At 30.9% G+C, this 21,601-nt stretch overlaps 2 pseudogenes; both read left to right on the top strand.

Moving 5' to 3' along the window:
• The first annotated feature begins 1,955 nt into the window (after positions 1-1,955).
• Positions 1,956-5,976, top strand: LOC146886817 (uncharacterized; annotated as a pseudogene).
• Positions 5,977-20,473: 14,497 nt separating this feature from the next.
• LOC146886816 (uncharacterized) lies at positions 20,474-21,601 on the top strand (annotated as a pseudogene).

The raw sequence follows: 21,601 nt of genomic DNA, 5'->3' as shown, positions 1-21,601 counted from the left end.
TCACGAATGCCACACTCATGTTCCTTCAGAAAGAAAAAAAAATGACAGTTTAGAGCCACAAATTTCGGTCTCTCCATTTTCTTCAAGCCAGGTTAGTTTGGTTTGTGTTGGTGGTAGTGTGTGGTATGGGTTCTGGATTATTTTGAGAACAAGAAATATGCTCTGCTACTTTCCCACCGCACCATTCTTGCATACAACCATTGCTTCAAGTCTTTGCTATGCTCTGTAACACCACACACTGTCACTTTTCTTATTGTTGCTTATCTTTTTCACTTAAAGCCCATTTTTTTGTTTTCTGTTAGGTGATGTTAGAAGCATAGACGGACTGAAATTTTCGTATCTGAAATTTTGAGAATAGCACATTTTATGACTTTTGGAAATCTTTTTATAAGTTTGAATATTTTTTGTTTTACAAGTATGCTTGGTATTTTTAATTCTAAATATTGTTATTCATATGCTCATGCGTACTTGAGATTTTTGTTCTGCTCTATCTATGATAAACCGTGTTTGAATTTGAGATAGTATAGTTGAGCTCCTCATTCTTAGTTTTCTTAGTAACCTATTCATGTAACTCGACGTTAATTTGGATTAAACGTAACAAAACGATAATTAGTAATTTAACAGTTTTTAATTTTACTGGATATTTTAGTTTTTAAGTACTCTAAATATTTCGGTTTTTGCCTTATATATCTTATATAAAATGATTTTTCATAGGTCGTTATGTAATGTGTTAAGTTTTGAGTCACGACTCCTTAGTAGTTTTTCTTATTTTATTTACAACTAATTAGAAATTTTAATTAAAATATAATAACGCAGGTGCAAGGATTTTGCTATTTTTATAGCCTGGTGTTTGGGTGAAATAAGAACTAATTGTCATTACATTTTCCCCATGATGTTGTAGCTACTGCCCAAGGGGTGAAATCTGGCTACATGTCGAAAATGTAGCGACAAATGTATTATCATATTATCTAAAATCTCTTTTCACATTTTTTACGAATATAAAAATTCTTGAAAAAGTTATATTCAATTGTCACCTACCCTTATAGGAGAAATTCGTAGCCCATGAAAATGTTGTAGACTTTGTAGTAAATTGCTTACTAATATTTTGATATTTTATGGTTAATATTGAAATTAGTAATTGATATTTTGAAGACTTTTTTTATCATGTTTTGTTATGATGCCTAGTCGATGAAGGCATCACATTAAGCATCTTGGTATCCTAAGATGATGTCTGATCTGATCACGCTAGTTTGCGAGTTGGCTTTATTTGTTGGTCTTCTGGTGACTTGAAGAATGACAGTCTGATCTAATTAACAATAGCTTTATTGTCCAAATTTTCAAATTTTGTTTTATTCTTTCTAAAGTTATTATTTTTGTAAATTCTAAGGTTTTAAGGACATTATTTTTGTAAAGATAGTAAGTCATATCTTTACAATATAATTGATTTTTGTAAAGAGAACTTAATATAATAAATTCTCTATCAAAATTTAATTGATATATAATATTATTTAATATATATTGGACTCTCCTATCACTTTACAGTTTATTTGGAGAAGGTTGTTTGTGTGAGGTTTCACTAAGTTGCCTAGTCAAGACTTGGGGAAAAATAGAAGTAGAGACAACATTCAAGAGTTATGAACTTTAAGCAAAGGTGAGTTATTGAGTTAGCATTTTATCTTATTCTTGTTCAATTTAAATTTTAATTAAATGTTGTGATTTGAATATTGGTTTCACTCTTTTTTGTGTTAATTATATTTTATTACCTAATATTTGATTAGGTAATAAAATATTACATGTTATTTCATTTGTTTTTGTGTTAATTATATTTTATTACCTAATATTTTATTAGTTTATAAAATATTACATGTTATTTCATTTGTGATATTGTTAGGCACTTATTTACGTAAAATTTTAAAATAAATTATTGACTTTTAGGTTGTGGTAATTTTGCATTAATGGAAATCCCTGAAGGTAGAAAATGGATGTATAAAAAGATTGGATGCTAATAAACATTTGACAAATGAATTTAGAGAAGGAGTGTATGAGTTCCTACAATATGTTATTGGTCAAGAAAAGTTTGTAGAACAAGGTGAAATGTTAAGGTGTCCTTGTGTTAAATGTAGATGTAAAGTTTTCAAGTATGTGGATCAAGTTGGGTTGGATCTTTATGAAGAGGGATTCATGCCTAATTATTATTGGTGGACAGTTCATGGTGAAGAATTGCCACAATTCGCCCAAGTGGATGTTTAGAGTACCAATTATCGAACTTGTGAGCAACGAGATGAATTAGATCCTTTCCATCAAATGATCATGGATCATGTTGGACCCTCAAATGCCTATTGTATGCAAGAAGATGGTGTAATTGGATCAGAGTACATGAACGAAGACCTTGATCCTGAAACTCAAAAGTTCTTTGACATGCTTGTTGCTGCATAAGCATCCTTGTTGGAAGGATGTGAGAATCACTCAGAATTGTCGGCTTCATTGGAAGCTCTAAGCTTGAAATCCGATTACAATATGTCTGAAGGATGTTTCAATAGAATGGTCTAACTTATGAGGGAGACTATGCTAAAAGATCATCGAATGATTAATAATTTTTTTGAAGTTAAGAAGTCAGTTAAAAAATTGGGTTTGGGTTGTACGAAAATTGATTGTTGCCCAAAAGGATGCATGTTGTATTATAAGGAAAATTCTCATAAAAGTATAACTAATTTCTCTATTTGTGGAATGGATCGATATAAGACAATAACTAGGAGAGGAATTGAAAAGAAGATTGTTGTTAAAAAAATGTGGTACTTTCCTATTATCCCAAGACTAAAAAGGTTGTACTCTTCAATGGCCACTGCACCTCACATGAGATGGCATAGTGAGAATCAAAAGGACCTGTCTATTTTGTGTCATCCATCTGATGGGGAAGCTTGGAAACATTTTGATAGAATACGCCCAAAGTTTAGTCAAGACCCAAGAAATGTCAAATTAGGTTTATGTGCAAATGGGTTTAATCCTTTTGGTCAATATGGAAAAAGTTATTCTTGTTGGCCGGTTATACTAACTCCATACAATCTTCCACCTTCAATGTGCATGAAAAAAGAATTTATGCTTTTGACCGTCTTAATTCCAGGCCCTTCAAATCCAAAGCATAAGATTGATGTGTTTTTGCAACCACTTATAGATGAGTTATGCATCCTCTGGACTGAAGGGGTAATGACTTATGATGTGTCATTGAGGCAAAATTTCACAATGAAAGCTGCTTTGATATGGACAATCAATGATTTTCCAGCTTATGGTATGTTATCGGGTTGGATGACTTCGGGTAGACTCTCTTGCCCTATATGTATGGAAAGAACAAAGGCATTCTTTCTTAATCATAGCCACAAGATCTCCTATTTTGATTGTCATCGTCAATTCCTTTCACTTGACCATCCATTTAGAAAGGATAAAAAGATATTCAAGAAGAAGTTTGTTGAGAATTCCCCCCTCCTTTGCATTTGTCCAGCCTTGATATTTGGAATACGATTGCACAATTACCACTATGCACTGAATTACAAGAAGGGAATATTCATGAATATGGTATAAAACATAATTGGAAGAAACAAAGTATATTTTGGAGGTTGCCATATTGGAAAACTCAACTTTTACGTCATAATATTGATGTTATGCACACATAAAGAAATGTGTTCATGAATGTGTTTGACACTGTGATGGATATCAAAGGAAAAACTAAGGATACAAACAAGGCTCGATTGGATGTAGCAGAAATATGCAATCGAAAAGAACTAGAATTGAAAGACATTGGTCGTGAAAAACTTATCAAACCAAAGGCAGCATATGCATTCACCAAATCTCAAAGAGTATCTATTTGTAAATTGGTTAAAGAACTTATTCTTCCAGATGGATATGCTTCCAATTTAGGTAGATGTGTTGACCTTAATCAAGGAAAGTTACATGGGATGAAAAGTCACGACTGTCATGTTTTCATGCAACGATTGCTTCCAATTACATTTGACTCATTACCAAAACCAATTTGGAAAGTTGTTGTTGAGCTAAGTCTTTTCTTTAGAGAATTAACTTTCGCAACACTAAATGTTGAACACTTGAGAATTCTGGAAGAAAATATACTTGTGTTATTGTGTAAAATGGAACAAATATTTCCACCAAGCTTCTATGATTTCGTGGAACATCTTCCAATTCATCTTCCTTATGAGGCAAAAGTTGGTGGTCTAGTCCAATATCGTTGGATGTATCGATTTGAGAGGTATAAAATTACTAATCACTTTTTACAACATTTGTTGTTTATTCCTTCATATTTTAAGCAATCCAGTTTATATTCTTTATTAGGTTTTAACACTCTCTAAAAAAGAAAGTAAAAAACAAAGCTAGGGTGGAGGGCTCTATTTGTGAAGCTTACTTGGTGCATATAATAGGCATTTTTTAAGCAATCTAGTTTATATTCTTTATTAGGTTCTTACACTCTCCCATTTCTTCTACTCATCCAACAACTATGGAATCTACGCGTCCTACCTATGAAGGACCCCCACTTCCTATAGTGCAGGAGCATCATGCTGATCATTTTGTAGGAGAATCATCTCCAGTCACCTTTTCTACATAGCCTACTATGAATCAACATTCACCAATACAAGGGTCAGTTACAGCTGAGTATGAATCTGACAATGTTGTTGATCAAAGGTCGTGGCTTCATGCTGAAAAAGGAGAGTAAGTAAAATTTAATTTATTTGTTATTCTTCGATTTCATTATTTGCATCTACCATTTTGACAATATGTTTGAACATAGATTTACACCAGCAAATGGTCCTTCTACTATAATCTCACACATCATCAAGCAACAATTTGATGAACCTAGTCCCAATTGGAAGAAAATTCGAATTGAACTTCGAGACAGATGGTTTGGAGAGTTTAAGGTAATTCCAATTATGTTTATGTTTAAAATGTAATTTTATTATTCTACTATGTTTGTTTTCTAACTTATTTTTATGCAGAAAGAGTATAGGTGGGATCCTGAACAAGAATAAGCCATAAGATCAATTTTTGATACAAAAGGCTCACGTATTCTGAAAAATGCAAAGAACAAAGTTAGGACTGGTCAAGATAAAGGGACCTGGATTCCAACAGCTGTTCGAGCAACCTTAGACCTACATTGGAGTTCTACAAAATTCCAAAACAAAAAGTGTCGTTGCCAAGGCAAATCGAGTTGTTGAGAAGGGAGCCTCTGCATATTGTGGTGGTTCCATATCTACAGCAGCTCACTTTGAGAAAATGGTAATCTTATTATCTATTTATATTTTATATTTAATTTAAATACAATATATTAGACTTACGTATTCAATTTATGTTGTGCTTAAATATATATAGACTAAGGAGTTAGAACGACCACCAACTGCATGGGAAGTTGTAGAAAGAATAAAAAAATTAAAGACTGGAGAATGGGTCAATGATAAGACTCGTGACCTTGCGATATGTTTAAACTTTAACTTATAGTTTAACGTTTGTTACAAGTTTTCTTCACAATAATAACATTTTTTACTTCATTTCTAGGACAAATATAAGCAACGACGAGATGAAGCCCAACAAAATCAAATGCTTGAAGGATCATCTTCAGAGAACTCTCATGTTGCCTCCATTGATGACAATGAAATATACTTTACTATAGCTGGAGGTGGAAATAAAAAGAGTAATGTGTATGGACTTGGTGCATTGAGTAAAAGGTTTACTACTTCTATAGGTGCCTACTCTAGTACTAGTCAAACTCTAATAGTTCATCAAATAGAAGAAATGTGTGAAACTATTCAAAAATTAAATGTTGAACTTATGGTAAAGGATGCCAAGGAGAGGACACTTGAAGAAAAGATGGAACAATTGACGAAAAATCACGAGCAACAGAGTGAACGCATGCGCCAACAAGATGAGCAAATGCGTCAACAAAATGAGCAAATGAAACTTATTTTGCAGCACATCTAATTAAAGAGTCTTATGCAAACTACTCCTTCTGATCCTCCTAGTATTGATGATATAGTGGACTAGTCTTGGGATGGTGGACCATAGGATCATTAGTTATAATTTTAATTGTATGATGACTTCAAATTTGCTTACAACTATATCCATTTTTCTTTTTAGAAATGGTTCTTATGACTAGAATATGTTGGATCATGTAATAGATATACTTTTAATTTTTATATTAGTCTTTAATACATTATATATTTGATTTGATTATTTTTTAGTATAATTAAATGTTTAAATATTGTGTATAAGCAGGTAAAATTATGTATTCAAATGTAGCCATAAAAGATATTGTTGTTGATTTTTTTTTTGTCATTGATTTAGCCACTGAAATATATTTTTAGCTATACATTTCTAGTTTTTGCCACTGATTTAGCAACCAAAAAGAAATTTAATTAGAAAAAAACATCGTTCATTATTAGTGATCGAAAAAAAAATGGTAATTATTTTATCAAATTTGTGACCGAATTAGCGACCAAAACTAGTTTAAAATCATAGATTCTTTTTTTGTCGTTAGCGACAAGAAAAAAGGGTCGCTAAATTTTTAATACTAGCCACCGAATTAGCTACGAAATTTTTGGTGACTAAATTGGTCTCCAAAAGTTAAACGCAACCAATCCTTTTAGCAACCAATTAGCGACTATAATTTTGGTGGCTATTTTAGCGACCAAATATATATTCGGTCGGTAAGTGGTTTGCGACTAGGATTTTCGCCACTAGTTCTGTTTAGTCTCTATTTCGGTCGCTAAACGATTTGCAACCGATTTTTGGTCATTTAGCTACCAAAATGGGTGGCCATTGAAACACATTTTTTTTTGTAGTGGTTGAATGAAACTAAAACTTTGACGGATAATCATCAAAAGTTTTGCTTTGAATGCAAAACCACAATTTGGATCTCATTAATATTCAATAAAACACACACAAAAAAAAGTGTCAAACAAGTGAGAATGATTTCAACGTTCTTCAACCGCCTTTGGGTACTCATGCTAATCCAAACGCACTAAGTGTATGTTTCGATTTAAGTTGAAAAAGGTAAGTTTCCTTGAAAGGGAAATGTATAAGCATGTATGTTGTTGATTTGAATGTAACGACTGATTTAAACATTTTAACATTCAATGAAACTTAAACGTTCTTATGCTAAACAAATAGGTTCAATTTTCAAGAATTTTTAACTAACGTTTCAGATCTCAAATGTGAAAACAAACACAACCAAAGTCACTTTGGTTCAAAGAGAAAAATTGCACAAAAATACTAAAAATAAAAGCAAGAGCACGTTATTTGCATCAAAACAACACAATAGGCTTAGGCTTCAAATCAGTTCGATATTTGATACAACAACATTCCTAGATTTACAAAAAAGGGAACTTAATTCAAAATGCCACATAATTTCCCATTAGAAGTATGATTAAGAACAATTCTCAATTTATTCCATTCTGTTAACCTTTTCTCCCAACAATTTATGATCCAACTTGATGAAGGATTGACCCCAACCAAGGATGGAGGCACATGCTTAAGAAAACTAAGCATGTTTAGAAAGGAAGTTCACTAATCCTTCATCCCTTTCATTTGTGTTTGTTATTTTTGATTCCCTAAGTTGACTTAGTTGAATCAACTTTAGTTGACTTGTTGACCTTTGACTAGGTTTGACTTGTTGACTATAGTTGACTTCACTTAAGCCAACATGCTAATCTATGTTTATTTGCTTTGTAGGTTAATTAGGAGTAAGAAAAAATGCTAGGTGGCGCATGGTGATTAGGGAGCATAAATGATGTGGAGGAGAGAGTAAAGCAAAGGCATAAAGCATAAAGTAAAAGGCATAAAACAAGTGTACCTATGTACCTTTGGTCTCCTTTGTTTTTAGCACACTTTGGCCATATTTTGGAGACATATGAGACACATTCTTTGTCTCTTTTTGTGCTAGAACAAAATTAGCCTTGCACACACCATAGTTGGCTCTTTTGTCTCTCATTTTTGTAACCTTATTTGACCTAGTTTCTAGAAGCTAGGGTTAGGTTTTTGTAGAGACATCCTTAGGTATCTTTTATTTACTTAGAGGCCCCTAAACTCTTCTATATAAGGGGTGCTCCTAGACATGTAAAAGGGGTTGAACATTTTGAAGTAAAAACACTCTTGTGTTTTAACCATTTGTGAGAGTTTCCTCCCTACGGAGTGAATACTTTTAAGCCTTATCTTGCATAGCAAGTGACGGCACACATCCACTCATCTTCAAGGTTGTCATGGCTTCTAGCCTAGCCTTGTAGTGGCGTGCTTCTAACATTTTTACCATTTCTTTCCTATCCATTTTATGTTTTCTTCTTCCTTTAATTGTTCTTAGTTTTCTATGGTTTATGTGTTTTCCATTTCCTTTTTGTTTTGAATCAATCCATCATCTTCTTCTTTTGAGCTTTGTGAAAGGAACCTTCACATCTAGATAGCTTGCTATCTTAATGTCCAGTGGGGATTTCACTTAGCTTTCTTAATCAACTCACACCATATTCAATAATCTTAAAAAGGAACAAGATAATCCTTCATCACAACTTTTCAATGCCCTCTTCTAGATTAAATCCACCAATCCAATAACTTTCATCAGTCAACAACAATGAATCTTAACTGACAATATTAGTTGATGCTCGATGAAAAGTTTGACACTTATATCCATAAATTTGGGGACCATGAAAATGATAAAATTGACTAGGCATAGATATACTTGTATCTTCATTAATACTGCAAATGAATTTCAGAAGTATTTCAGAGAAATAACATACCCAGAAGCCCAAAATGAGAAGGTCATAATGATATGATGAGGGTTTTCTTAGATTGAACTCCTTTTTTTGGGCAAGTTGTGATGCAACACTGATCAAGCAAATAGGAGATCAAATTACCAAGCATTAACTTCATGGATGAACTTTATGGAGGTGAATAATACTTAACTTCATGGATGGTGTTAGGTCCAGTGTTGATCAGGTCTGTAGGCTTAAAATCGATTCGATCAAAATCGTTATATATCTCGATCATCTTACGCTTTGAAAAATTAAGACTAAAGAAACTATATTGTGTTAGACATAATACTTATTGAGCCAATAAACTTAAAGTTGATCAAATCTTTAAGATCAGCACTAATAGATGTATTAGGAAAATTATTAGGATGATTATACAGAAAAGATAAAATATCAAAATAATAAATGAGAGACATTAAAGAATATTTTATTGTAACAAATGAAAAGTTTTGAAATACTATGATTGGAATTTAGGAGATCTAAAGACAGAAGATGAAAAAGGTATTTGAGATGAGAAAAAGGAAGATGATTTTGAATGTTTTGGCTGAGGAATCTCCGTACCTCTGGCCAGAACAATAGATAAACTTTTCTTTTTCCTATAAATGCTTTTGCCTTCCAATCATACAAAATGGGATAAAATTCCGTGAATATTAAGTTCAACAAATGTCAAAAACAACATAGAAAGCTTAACTAAGGTTAAGAATTATATCTATTTGAAATTAACTAATATCAAAACTCAAATACCTGAACTTAACAATTTACAACATCATATATTATGTATGGCTCCCTATTTTTATCCCAAGGATCGAGAGAATGCATTATGAAAAAAAAATTCTTTTTGGAACGCATGAAATTTGCAAAATTTTATATCGAAAAAGTTATTCTAAAAGGTATTATATATATATATATATATATATATATATATATATATATATATATATATATATATATATATATATATATATATATATATATATATATATATATATATATATATATAATATCAGTCTTAAAAATCTCATTTCAGAAATTAAATTGTGAAAATCCTGTTTTAGAAATTATGTTCCAAAAGTCGAGAAAGATTTTTCTAGAAAATTTCCATAACAAAATAAAATTCAAAAATCATTTTTACAAAAGAGAGAATATTATTTTGAAAATTATGGTGGTGCGCCAAGAAATTATGAGACTGCAGGAGAAAAAAACCGAAATGAATCACATGCACTAACCAAAACTAACTGAAAAAAGGAATTTGGAATGGGCCTAATTCTGAACCAGTCCTCTCTCTTTTGGGGCTTTCTTCCTGTACTTCTAAAATTTATTCTGCACTTTCAAATGTTTTTTAAATCTTAAAAATACTTTTTTTTCATCATTTAAGTAAAGTTATGCAAATCACACTTTCAAAATTACTTATAGATATCGATTTCCAATAAAAGAATACTTCGAAATGTTAAATTATATTACTGGGTCGACTTCCAAAATATATATATCACCAGAAGTCAACTTTGAACATAAATGTATATATTTTTTTTTTCTTTTTTTTTAATTTAAATTATTATTTCTTATTTATTTTAGAAGTATTTTTATTTTATTTATATAATTAATATATATTATTTTCTATTTTATTTGAATTTTTTTAGTTTTATACAAAATTTAAATATTTAATTTTAATTTTATATTTTTAATTTTTTGTTATATATTTTTTATACTTTTAAATTTAAATTAGCTTTAATATAACTTATTAAAAAATTAATAAAAATATAATTTAAATATAATTTTAAAAAAATAAATTTTAAATTTAAGAAAGAAACGAAAAAAAATATACCATACCTATATATATCTCGGAAGTTGACTTCCATATATATATATATATATATATATATATATATATATATATATATATATATATATATATATATATATAATTATTTTTATTAATTATTTTTTAATTTTGCTTATTTTTAATTATTTTTATAATTATTTTATTTATGTGATTGATATATATTATTTTCTATTGTATTTGAATATTTTTTTTAATTCTATTTAAATTTTAAACTTTTTATTTTTATCTTTATTTTTTTGTTATATATTTATATATTTTTAAATATAAATTTACCTCAATATTATTTGTTAAAAAATTAATAAAAATTAAAATTAAATATAATTAGAAATATAAACTTCAAACATTTTTAAAAAAATGAATATATATATATATATATATATATTTTTTTTTTTTTTTGCATTTGGATATATATCGATTTTCAAAGGTCGACTTCTGTATATCTTCAGAATTCAGTTATATATTTTTCTTTTACATTTGGAATTTCAAAATTCTTTACTGGAAGTATCTTTATTAAAAGTCGACATCCAAATTCAATTTGAGATGCGATCTGCATTATTATGATTAAATGATAAAAAAGAAATTTGAAAATTTTTTGAAAATGCAGAAAAGATCTTGAAAGTGCAGAAGAAAAAATTCCCCTCTTTTTTCTTGGACCTAAGGTGGCCCATGTTGAAGTGGAGAGTGCAAAATGTCTCACTCCACATTGTTTAAGCATCATCCTTAAGAGAAATAAAAGAATTAAATAATTTTTTACTTCTACAACTTGTCCATATCAAAATTAGTACCTAAAAAATATTTATATCCAACGTTCAATAAAAAACTACTAATTTGATCTTAAAATAATTTTACTACGTGTTCGCGTTTAAATACCCTAATGAATGACACTTTTTAAATTAACATGTTGATATCATCATTTACTTAAAAACAGTTTTCTAAACTAAAATAAGATATTTATTAAATATTGAACAGAAAAAAAAAATTCTAGGAGTATTTTGAAGATATCAAGTCAAATACTAGCAGTTCATTAAAATTGTGAATATCAATAAATTTGACTTTTTAAGTTAAATCTGAAACTATTGAGACAAAGTAGTTACAATAATCTTTACAAAGCATATAATCATGGTTTAGTGATTTTTTTCACTAATTAAAAATCTCAATTATTGGTAGCGAAAAATGATTAATCTAAACTATATACTAATTCTTTATAAAGACGGTGTTAGAAGATGTTATTAACATTTTTTTTTTCTGGCCTCTATAGTGTCACTTAGTCTTTTCATAATGAAATTGCTTTTTTAAGTAAGTTTCAATTTAAACTTTACATATGGAGAAACTGTGGATCCAAACTCCACACAAAAAAAGAAAAATATTTCCGAAGAGATATTATTCACTCTCAAAATAATTGAATAAAATAGTTAATCTAAATAAAATATATCCACACAAAAATGTCTAATGAGAATTCGAAGTAAATGCCAAGAGAACACCAACACTCTAACATGCTTGCCGACCATGTGTATGTTCTTCCAAATTGCCAATTGCTAATATGTCTTTTTCTTTTACGTGTCAATTATGGTTCCCAATCAATCAACACACACTCTATAAAAAATCAAACTGTGAATATCTTTGAACTGTTCAACTTCTTCCAAAAATGGTTTTCTTTCATTGTATAGTTTTAAGGTTTGAACTCCATTTTTATATGAAAAATATGCCTAAGGTTTGGATTTAGAACTTTATAATTTGAAACATTTAAATGTAATTGAATTCATTTGTATTTTTTAATATGAAATTTTAAATTTGTTAAATTTTGATTTTCCTATAAAGTATGAGAGAGAGGAAAAGAAGGAGGAAACAATAACGATGACAATGATGGTAGTGCCGAATGGAAGTGTCAACCACACAATAAAAGAAGAAGAAGAAAAAAAAAGAAGAAGAAGAAAAGGAAAAATCAAAAACAATTAACACAACAACAATGATAAAGGAAGAGAAGAAAACAGAGAGGAAGAAAAAGAAAATAAGGCAAAAGAAGAAGAAAAAAAAGATCAAATCGTAATATTTACCAACAACTAAAATTCGTGGGTAATTTCTGGCATATATTATATTGATTCTGTATCAATGAGTTTTGGTTTACATATAGATAATTACCATCAAATTTTTAGTTGATGAGTAATTATTGAAAGATAGATAAGATTCAAGAGTATTTTACTAACAAATGTTTTCCTGTTGATAAGTTGTCAATAATTTTGATTACAGTTAGATTTTAATAATTACGGATTGTTTGTTGATAAATTCATATTTTCTTAGTTTATTAATTTAATCATTTTAATTCTTGAATATTTAAAAAGTTACATAAATATGTGATTAAGTTTTATAGAATTATTGTGTTATTAGAATATCTTGTAGAACAATTATTGTGATTAGGCTATACAATTAGAGATTAATTTTATTTTTTTATATATTTAGAAAATAAATTAGTTTTTGCATGCTTTCAAAAACAAACTTTAGAGCATCTCACGTTTAAGAACCAAAATGATGATTTATTAATAAGATATAAGTAAGAAGACATGTAGATGTAAAGAGAGGGTGTGACTTTAACTGTATTTATCCCTATGTATGAAATAAAATTTATATCAATTTTGTCTGTATTTTTGTTTGTACAAAGTTAAATTTATGTATTCTTATTCTGGTTGGAAAATGGGTATACTTCTATATGTATGTTCTTGAACTTTCTTAAATATTAATTAAATATTTTTCTTAAAGGTTAAAATAAATAAAAAAACATGACAATGAATAGTATATTTATATAGTTGAAATCTTTTAACAATTATAACATCTATTCTTTTTGGTGTTGAGAAGAAAAATATTTCAAATATTTAAGTAAACTTTATATATATTAAATAAGCTGAAGAGTAAAATAAAAATTAGCAGATTATATAAAGAAAGAAGAGTTCTTCAAATAATATAAAACTATAAATTACCTAATTAATTAAAGATTTTCACTAGCACTGCAAACTGATATTTATTCAGACATTCCCAAGAAATACAAAATACAGATATTATAAAAAAGAAAAAAAAAATCAAATATGTATATGCCGTATAAACAATTTAATTCAATAAAGTTGATATTTTTGAAATACGTCGTAGAAAAGTCACAAAAGAAAGAATGTAATTGAGATTGTGATAGACAAAAGAAATATCTTAACTTATGAATAAATTTAATAAGACTTAATTAGTTTAATGGGACTAAATTAAAATAAATAGAGATATGTGGGATGTAAATTAAAACAAAAAGATACATGTAGAAACTAGATTGAAATAAAGATGATGATATTTTGTAGTGATATTGAAGTGGCAGACACTAGTACTGACAGTGTTACGTGTCATACCAAAAACTTGACATGTAAGATTTTTTTTTTAAATAATTAAAAATTAAAAAAATAATAAAAAAAATGAAAAAATCAACGTTGTTAATGATTTTTTTTTAAATAGATCTAATAGAAACATTACTTTTTTCAAAAATTAAGAGACATAATTGACACATTTTTAGAAACGAGTATCAAACTGACACACAATACACTCGGATAACAATTAATATCAAACAAATTAAATCATTTAATAAATATCGGCTAAGTACAACATTTAAAGAGGGAACGAAAATTTGTGAAACAAAGTAAAAATTATTCAAATGAAATGGAAAAAAGAAAAAAAATAATAGTGAAAACAAGAATTTTAGGGTACATAATAAACCAAGAGTGTGTTTAATAATTTAAAATAAAGTTAGAATATGAAAACGAAAATAATATAAATATATGCATATCCTAATTTAATTTAAAAATAGTGACTAGTAGCCCTAAGTATATAAGAGAGACATGATTTGCCATGAAAATTAAAACTGAGTGAAACATTTGTTGGGGCATTGAAGAGGGGGAATAAATGGTGGTGTAGGGTAAAGGTGTGCTTGCTGCTACATAGAACGGAATAAATTGAAAGTAACAGTGAAAGAGACAAATTGTAGGAGTTGTTTGATGAAGATGAATGGCACATTAATTGTAGCACTCAGAAGTTCGTGTCTATGATTTTCTGAGATACTGTTTGTTTACTCTACACGGCACACACCATTTATAATGCACCTTATCACCGACCTACTTAATGCATTCAGGCCACACCTCATGTATCATCATCGCAACCATAATTCATATAAGAAAACTTGTTACTATCAAAGTGTCACGCACATTTTTATAATTAGAAGCAATATTTATATCATTCTGAAAATATTTAAATGTATTTTATAATTTTTGCAATAATTGTTTTTAGAATTCTTTTAAAAAAATATACAAAAATGAGTTCTGAAATAAGGTGTTAGTCCTTTTTCTCACTCTATTATTGTGACGAATAATGGCAGATAGTCAATTGTCTTTTGTGATTAATGAGTCTAATGCGAAATAAAACATGATTTGATATGTCTGTTTCTATTTTTTGATTTATTTTTATAGAATTTGGTTAAATATTTAGTGTTGACAAAATATTGATTATATGTTTATTTTCTTTTACCCATACAAAATTGAGGAAAAGCAAAAATCATATTTTATGCGGATTAGGTTATCATTGTGCAAGCACAAAAGGGGCATGCGTATAATTTGGTTCTTATATTCAAGGATTTAGTTTGTTTTGATTTTTAATATTTAATTTTAATTTATTTTTATGAAAACATTTAATGTGGTTCCATTGTAAATTATAATATCTCGATTTAACATTTTAAAACTAATAAAAGATGACGCTTCATTATAATATTTAAGATAGACAATTCAGCGTATAAAATATATTAATACAATTTTACAAAAAATAAGACTATAAAAATATATTATCTATATATTTAAACTTAAACCAACTAACCCTATACAAAACTAATCAGTTACTAATACTCTTTCAGACCTTCCACAACTCTAATTGATAACTCTTTATCCATTACAAGTGTCTCTACACCTACAACTCCATATGCTCCCACCAAACAGGTAATCATCGCAAAAGAAAAGACAAACAAAACAAGAAGAAACAAAATACACAACAGGGTAAGCTAGTGTACAAAATAAATATTCATACACATATTTATATCATGCCAAAAACCTACAAACATGGTATATAACATATCTATATCTATAATCACAAAAGTAGTTGACACTAAACTCAATTATCTGGATATATGGCATAGATATAGGGTTCACTAAAGGTATGCACCTGTGATGGTTTATAAACTCCGCAGAGTACAAGACACAATGGGTCATCACCCAACCACACAAGGTAAATCCTTTTAACCTATGACCAAAGAACAAGTCCAAAGGTCAGGACCTCCTGCTACTCTCACCAATACCTCATTCTACTATATGTGAGTACGAATAATTATTAAAGTTTCAGGATACCTCCTTCCATACCCACTTATATCAAGGCATACATTAACAACATTAGGAATTTCCCTTGAAATCCTTCAAACTTCATCATGTATACTCACCACAACATATTATATTCAATTCATCAAAATGACAACCATAAACATACTTCAAATAAATAAACCACAAAAACACCCTAAAATAGTCAAATAAGAGAAACAAGCAAAATAGAGCAAATAATTCTATACATAAAGTACATCAAAACAATGACTACCATTTCCCTAACCACATAATTTAAAACAAAGATTCCACCAGTCAAAGTGAAGAATCATGTGTTTGGAATTAGCTATCAAAATTTCAACTCGATCTGATGGTTAACGAAGCAAAAATCTTAATTTTACCAAAAGGACACAGACTAGAAAAACAGGGTGGCGCCTGACACTGAAAAAGTGGCACCTAACACCCAGCCCTTGGAACCCACCTACTTTTAGCGCCCGGTGGTGCAAAAGTAGCATCCAACGACACCAAGTGATTGGCCTAACATCCGACGACACTATAACACTACACGACAATGTATTAGAAACAATAATTTGGGGGAAATTGATCCTGTGCAATTGACTAATTGAACACCTTTCCTTTAGTTTTTTGATTTCAAATGGTTTTAGAGAGATAAAAACTGATACCCAATCACTCAAAACATAGATAAAACTTTTTCCCAAATCAAGATCAAACACAAATCAAATATCAAACAGTTAAATAGACAACTCATCACTTCAACACACCACATCACAATTAACTACCAAGATGATTAGTTCATATCAAAATTCAATAGAATAACATACCATATCATATTTTTCACTACACACATCCATTATTCATATTACAATAAAGAACCCAATATTTCAAGAACTCAGACTAGCTTCCCTTACCTCGACAAAACCACTCTAAGACCGTGTTCTTATGGGGTTAAATACTGTATACGAGTGATAGCAAGCGATGAATTTACAGAATGTTTGTGTTCTTTTTCAACGATACAAAAGCGATCTAGAGCGATGATTTGCGGGATGAATGGGTTTCTCGCATCCCTCTGATAGGCAAAGATCAGAGAGTGATTAAGGGTCATTTTACATAATTACCCTCAGTATTTTATTTCAAATAAATTAACATGATTCAAATAAATTAACATGCTGCTGGGAGTCGTGGAATTCAAATGAAAAGAAGCACAGTCGAGATTCCTGATGCATGAACAGGATAAATTCCTGATGCATGAATAGTGTAGATTCCTGACTTGTTTTGACCGTTGAGCATCGTTGAGCATCTTCAATGCAGCATTGAATTGTCATTAATAAGTTCGAATAGTTGGTGTATTATATTTGTATGTATGGACTGGGAAGAACTCTGGGACTCTCGCGAACAATTTGCACTTCAGCAGGGGGTGAGCTTCTTCCCTACCACTCCCATGCATGTTTTCTTTCTTTTTGTTGGTTTGAATACCACTATCATGCATCTTTCCTTTGTTTATCTTCGTTTGAATATTATGTTGCACTTTGTACCTTTCCACCACCGGTGGTTGTTGTTGAGATGAGGGACGGTGGCCACTGGTTGTTGAGAAGAGGGACGGTGGCCAGCACAAAGGAGGTTGACGGCTCGTGGGAGAGTTAACAGTGCAGGAGTTCAGTGTAGACGTAGTGGTGGATCCACATCTGTTTCTAGAATCGGATCTATTTTTGTGCTTTCAGAATGGAACTTATTAACATTTTTTGTATCCGATTCCAATTTCAAAATGGAACCTATTAACATTTTCTGGATCCCATTCTAATTTCAGAATGGAACCTGTTAAGAATTTTGTGGATCCGATTCAATTTCAGAATGGAACTGTTTACATTTTAGCATTGTTTAACCAGTTCTCTTTTCTTTTGAATCTATTTCACTTCACTGATCTGCTTTGTGTACTAGAAACTCATACTGATACACATTTTGGTTGGTGAACGGCTTCACGACAGCGGGAGGACGAGGAGCATCCTTGCTGGTGCAGCGGTGAGTTGAAGTGGGTTTTGAAGTTTGGACGTGGTGTAGCAGTAATTAAAGTTGGTTCGGAAGTGGTGAACTGGTGTGGGGTGAGTTAAATATTTACTTATATTAGAGTTTTTTTTTGTCTTGGTGTCCAATGCTTGAACGGGTTTGTTGTGGTTGGTGGTTATATAAGAAACACATGCTTTTATAAGAACTGATTCGTTGTGGTTGGTGGTAGCTGTAAGAAACACATGCATTTGATATATGTATATATATATAAGAAATGCTTCGTTTTGGTTTGTAGTTAGGTATACGAAAGTCATGCTTTTTTTATATAAGAAATGGTAAATATTTCAAAGTTGAGTACGGTAGAAGATAAAAACAGAGAATTAAATAGTTGAGTATTGAGTTAGTTGATATTGTATAAAAATATAATAATTAAGAATTGAAGAAGAAAACCATTACTTTACACAAATATAATAATTAAGAATGGAAGAAGAAAACCAAAGTAATTAATAGAGATCCGTGATTGAGGCCATATAAGAAGGGCATACCGTAACCATGATAAGAGCCAAATACGATTTCTCTTATATCATAATTGATGTGTCATCATTTTTATAGTAACAAGTCCCCTTCTATCTAGATTTTGAATCCTAAGCAAATTTAAATGAATTGGAAGGAGGTGCTTACTTCAATATTGCGTGTGTGGAACTTCATACTTGTAAATTAAGATGTATAAATTATATGTATTATGACTATGTGAAGTATGATTTGTTGTATGCATTTTACATGTGGGGTTCATAATTTGTTTTTTAACTTGATATGGTATATAACATGTATATTTATATATTATCTTTCTTTATATCTGTTTGTTTAGTAGTTGCTTATAATTTTTATTCGGGTAATTTAGATGGAAGAAGAATTAGATATGTCATTTTTCGATGTTGAAGATTTAGTAGATGATGTTGTCGGTGTCGACTTCAATATAGTTGCACAATTACATCGACAATTACAATTACGCACAGCCATAGCTGAGCTAACAATGTTATGCATTGTTGCGCATGCGTTGAATATATTGAACATATATTCTACGTCAAGAAATAGTATTACAGATTTTGTTCCAGACAGAGATCGTCGCCGAGAGCAGCTGATGTCTTACCTAGTGCATACAAATAGATGTCGCGACGTTATTTGGATGGGACCAGAGGCATTTATTAACCTATGTCAGCGCTTAAGGGAAACTGGGTTAGTGAAAGATGTTGTAAGGTGCACATTGGAGGAACAAGTTGCTAAGTTTCTGCACATCATTGGGCATAATGTCAAGAATCGTAGTGTGTCATTTTTCTTCTATCGTTCTGGCTCGACTATTAGCAGACATTTTCATAATGTGTTGGATGCAGTCTTAAGTTTGGAATCAGAGTTCTTAATTCAACCGTCCGGCACAGAGGTGCAAGATCATGTCTTGAACAATAGTCGATTCTACCCGTACTTCAAGGTATCATCGGCCATAATACTTTATATTTTTTTAGAGACTGATTAAAATTGAATAATTTTCATTAACAATTTTAATATAAATGATATAGGATTGCGTGGGGGCCATAGATGGAACTCATGTTCGGGTAAGGGTCCCTAGATCTGAGGCTCCCAGATATCGAGGAAGGAAGGATTGGCCAACTCAAAATGTCTTTGCCGCATGTGATTTTGATATGAAATTCACTTATGTGCTAGCAGGCTGGGAGGGGACAGCATCTAATTCCAGAATATTGAAAGATGCTCTTATTAGAGATGATCCTTTGATCATACCTGAAGGTTAATTTTGTATTTTTTTTATTACATTTAGGTCTTTGGTGAACGATAATTAAATTGTTATCATTACTGTAGGCAAATACTATCTCGGGGATGCTGGTTTTATGCTAAAAAAATCAATTCTGACTTCGTATAGAGGTGTAAGATATCACCTTAAAGAGTATGCACAAAGAGGGCCACAAAATCCACGCGAGCTTTTTAATCTTCGACATTCTTCTTTGAGAAATGTAATTGAGAGAACATTCGGAGTGTTGAAGAAACGATTTCCTATCATAGCAAGTTGAACTGAGCCTCATTACCCTTTGGAGACAATGACAGATATAGTTTTAGCATGTTGCATCCTCCATAATTTCCTACGAGGTTCTGATAATGATGAATATTTAATCGATGAGGTTGATCATGAATTGATGGAACATGCTAATGAAACAGGAAATGCTCAAGTGGACCGTGATGATGATTATAGGGTTGGTTGTAATATTAGAGATGATTCAGCACAACAAATGTGGTTTGATTACCAAAACAATTAGCTACATGTACTTTACTACGCACGTTTGATATGGATCCATTAAATAAAATATTGTTTGATTATGAACTATTACATTACCATTTTATCATGTGCCTTTGTTTGCTTTAGGTATCAACAGATGAATACGGGTAAGGGAACGTTCGCCGGTTCTTCTGTGGTTCCTCGAGAGTTCACCAAATGGACTGAGGAAATGGATGAAAAACTTCTAAATGCCATGATAGATGAAGCACAATTAGGCAACAGGGTTGACGGTAGTTGGACAACCCAAGCATACAATAACATGGTTCTACATGTTCATGAATCGGGGTTTACTACAGTTACAAAAAACAATGTGAAAAATAGACAAAAGGTCTTGAAAGAGAGATGGCGTGATGTGCATGATTTATTCTCTTCACTTAGTGGATTTGCATGGAATTCACTTTCAATGCGCTTTGAAGCAGAGGATGAAGTATGGTATGATTTGATAAAGGTAATTGAAATTGCATACAATAATGATCAAAAGATTATTATTTATTTATTTATTTATGGTCTTGTACTATAATTTCAGGCAAAGCCCACTGCAGCTAAATGGAAAGTTGCTACTATTAGGCACTACGACCTAATGGAGGAATTATGGGGAGCAGATCGAGCCACTGGAAGTGGCATCCGCACAGCACGTCAAGCACGACGTCAGCGTCAACAACAAAGGTTAGAAGTTGATCTTAATGATCAAATGGAATACGTGCCTGATCCACCGTTGTATGAAGGAGGTACTTACCCAACTCCACCATCACCGCCTACTATGGATGAGTACAGTCCTGGGCCAACTCAATCACAACCATCAGTTTCGTCTTGTGGGACCTCTTCGTCAAGAGGGTCCAAAAGAAAAGCACCAATGGTTGATTTGATGGACTCACAATTCGAGAAACTAACAACAAAGCTAGATGGGTTCATGGATGTCATGGGATCAGGTAACTCACATTTCGAAAACATATCACAGGCAACACAAAGGCAGATTGTTGCAATTGAGAAGCGCAATGAAATTCTTATTGAACAAGTTAGCATGATGAGGCGCATGACAAATTTCCAATATTCAGAGAGCGACATATGGGAGATGTTAGCCGCCATGAACATACCTGATGAAAATGTCATGGACCAATGTTATGATTTCCTCTGCGCAAATCCAGGGCATACAAAACGACTAATGGGCCTACCTTTGGGTCTACGATGGAATAAGTTAGTTAAGATGATGTGAGGGACTACTTGA

Source organism: Vigna unguiculata, chromosome 4 (genome assembly GCF_037176805.1).
Source record: "Vigna unguiculata cultivar grain cowpea cultivar isolate G323 ecotype 2 chromosome 4, ASM3717680v1, whole genome shotgun sequence".
NCBI classification, from domain to species: Eukaryota; Viridiplantae; Streptophyta; class Magnoliopsida; order Fabales; family Fabaceae; genus Vigna; species Vigna unguiculata.
The sequence above is the reverse complement of the archived record's forward strand: the minus strand, read 5'-3'. Positions and strand labels throughout refer to the sequence as shown.